The 3,073-nt window shown below is 40.5% G+C and overlaps 1 pseudogene; it reads right to left on the reverse strand.

The window, feature by feature from the left end:
- Positions 1-453: 453 nt before the first annotated feature.
- LOC143885826 (secreted RxLR effector protein 161 pseudogene) lies at positions 454-1,454 on the reverse strand (annotated as a pseudogene).
- Positions 1,455-3,073: the final 1,619 nt, after the last annotated feature.

Below are 3,073 nucleotides of genomic sequence, written 5' to 3' on the forward strand. Positions count from 1 at the left end.
TCGACCCCAACTAGGAACTATTAAGGTCTACAAAGAACCGGAATCCCATATCTCCTTGCTCCCTAGGATCTGTGAATCCATGAGCATGGGTTTCCTACTTTGCTACCTTAGGGCAAATATGTGACAAAAACAAGTAGCATGTCACACATATTTAACTTATAGTTACCCATTAATTATCATGAAAAGAAACTTTTATTGATTAACATGTGAAATATATTTTATATTAGGGCACCTACTCTAATAGTCTCCCACTTGCCCTCAAATCCACTTATGCATATATATTAGACCCATCCCCTCAACATGTCGGTCAAACACCTTTCAACTAAGGGGTTTGGTAAAAGAGTCCGCCACATTATCCGCTGAGGCAACCTTTGCAATAGCCACATCTCCTCTGTCAATGATTTCCCGTATCACATGATGCTGTCGAAGCACATGCTTGGACTTCTGATGAAACTATGGTTCCTTTACTAGAGCAATCGCTCCACTGTTATCATAGTACAACGTAATGGGTCTCTCAACAGAGGGCACGACTCCAAGGTTGTCGAGAAACTTTCGCAGCCATACTGCCTCTTTCGCTGCTTCACTCGCAGCGATGTACTCAGCCTCAGATGTGGAATCTATCGTACTGTCTTGCTTGCAACTTCTCCATGACACTGCCCCATTTGCTAAGGTGAACACAAAATCAGATGATAATTTCATGTCATCAACATTAGTCTGAAAGTCTGCGTCGGTAAAACTAGAAACGACCAACTCGTCTACACCGTAAACTAAACAATAATGTTTAGTTCTCCTAAGATACTTGAAAATATGTTTAACTGCTATCCAATGGTCTAATCCTGGGTCCGACTGATATTTGCTGACAACACTTACAGAGTGACAGATATCTGGCCTTGTACATAACATAGCATAGATAAGACTTCCCATAGCCGAAGCGTAGGGAATGTCGTTCATAACCTGCTTATCCTCAGGTGCTTGGGAGACATCTTCTTGGATAATCTGATTCCATGCCTGAAAGGAACTAATTCCTTCTTGGAATTTACCATGTTGTACCTTGCCAATATCTTATCTATGTAAGTTTCTTGTGATACCCCAAGCTTCCTATTCTTACGGTCCCTAAACAATTTAAGTCCTAGAATGTATGAAGCTTCTCCCAGATCTTTCATAGCAAACATGCTTGAAAGCCACAACTTTGTACTTTATAGCATTCCTACATCATTCCGAATGAGTAGGATGTCATCTACATAAAGAATTAAGAACATAACCGCGCTCCCACTAACCTTCTTGCAAACACAAGCCTCGTCTATGTTTTGACAGAAGCCAAACTCTTTGACTGCTTGTTCAAAACAAAGGTTCCAACTACAGGAAGCTTGCTTCAATCCATAAATGGATCTCTTCAACTTGCACACCTTTTGATTACCCTCTTCAGCAGCCTCAAAACCCTCCGGCTGGACCATTTAAATATCTTCCTGAATGTTTCCATTCAAGAAGGCGGTTTTGACGTCCATCTGTCAGATTTTGTAATCATAATGTGCAGAGATAGCTAGTAAAATCCTAATGGACTTTAGCATGGCTACTGGTGAAAATGCTTTCTCATAGTCAATACCAGCCTTTTGACTATATCCCTTCGCCAATAGCCTAGCCTTATAGGTCTCCACCTTTCCATCAGGGCCCTTCTTCCTCTTGAAGATCCTTTTGCATCCAATGGGTTTAATACCCTCAGGTGGATCAACGAGAGTCCAGACCTTATTGGAATACATAGAGTCCATTTTGAATTTCATAGCGTCCATCCATTTTCCTGCATCGATGTCTAACATCGCCCCTTTGTAGTTAAGGAGATCTGTATCTTCTGTATTTACTTCACCCAAGTAGACAAGTCTATCGGGTTGTCTGACCTCCCTACTACTACGTCGGAGTGTTGGAATAGGTTTAGTGGGTACTTGCTCAATTTCCTTATATCTCTCTATTGGATTTTTGGGTTGCTCTTCTAAGGCAATCCTATCATTTCCGCTCGCATCTTGAATGAACTCTTCTTCTCAGAATGCGGCATTCCGGCTCACAAAACAATTTTGCTTACCAGGGTGATAAAACATGTAACCCTTTGTTTTCTTAGGATAACTAATAAAGAGACATCTATTGGTTCGTGCCTCCAACTTTTCAACACCTATCTTTTTAACTTGGGCAGGACATATGATTCAATGTGGGTTTTTTGCCCGTCCATATCTCATATGGAGTCCTTGGTACTGATTTAGTTGGTACTCTATTAAGGATGTAGAGTGCCATTTCTAGGGCGTATCCCCATAGAAACAAAGGTGCTTGTGCAAAGCTCATCATAGATTGAACCATGTCTAACAGTGTTCGATTTCTCCTCTCTGACACACCGTTCAACTCTAGTGTTGCAGGTGGAGTCCATTGAAAAACTATTTCGTTTTCTTTTAAGTAGTCCTTAAACTCATCTGAGAGGTACTCTTCTCCCCTATCAGAGCGAAGTGTCTTAATCTTCTTGTTTAGCTGGTTTTCTACTTCATTCTTGAACTCTTTGAACTTTTTAAAGGTCTCAGACTTACGTCGCATTAGGTACAGGTAGTTGTACCTTGAATAGTCATCCGTGAAAGTCACGAAGTAGACAAACCCTCCTCTCGCAGGATGGGAAAGCGGACCACATACATCTGTATGTATCAATTCTAATACACTTTCGCTTCTTCCACTCTTACCCTTGAAGGGAATTTTGGTCATTTTGCCTTGGAGACATGGCTCACAAGTTGGAAAGGGTTCCACTTGGATTGAATCCAATGGACCATCTTTCACTAACCTTGTGATCCGCTCTTGGCCAATATGACTTAATCGAAGATGCCAAAGATGTGTTGGAATTACCGTGTCCCTTGCCCTTTTGAGGTTTGAAACATCAATACTCGAAATATTCTCAACTTTGCTCACATTCTCTAAAGCGTTTATTAAGTATAGGCCATGACTCATTGTACCTTCTACAATTAAGGAATTTCCCTTTTTGATAAAAATAGAACTTTTATTAAAACTAGTAGATTATCCAACATCAAATAATTTTGAAACTGAAATT

The sequence above is a fragment of the Tasmannia lanceolata genome, unplaced genomic scaffold, assembly GCF_043159265.1.
Source record: "Tasmannia lanceolata isolate RefF3 unplaced genomic scaffold, GAP_Taslan_0.1 ptg000011l, whole genome shotgun sequence".
NCBI classification, from domain to species: domain Eukaryota; kingdom Viridiplantae; phylum Streptophyta; class Magnoliopsida; order Canellales; family Winteraceae; genus Tasmannia; species Tasmannia lanceolata.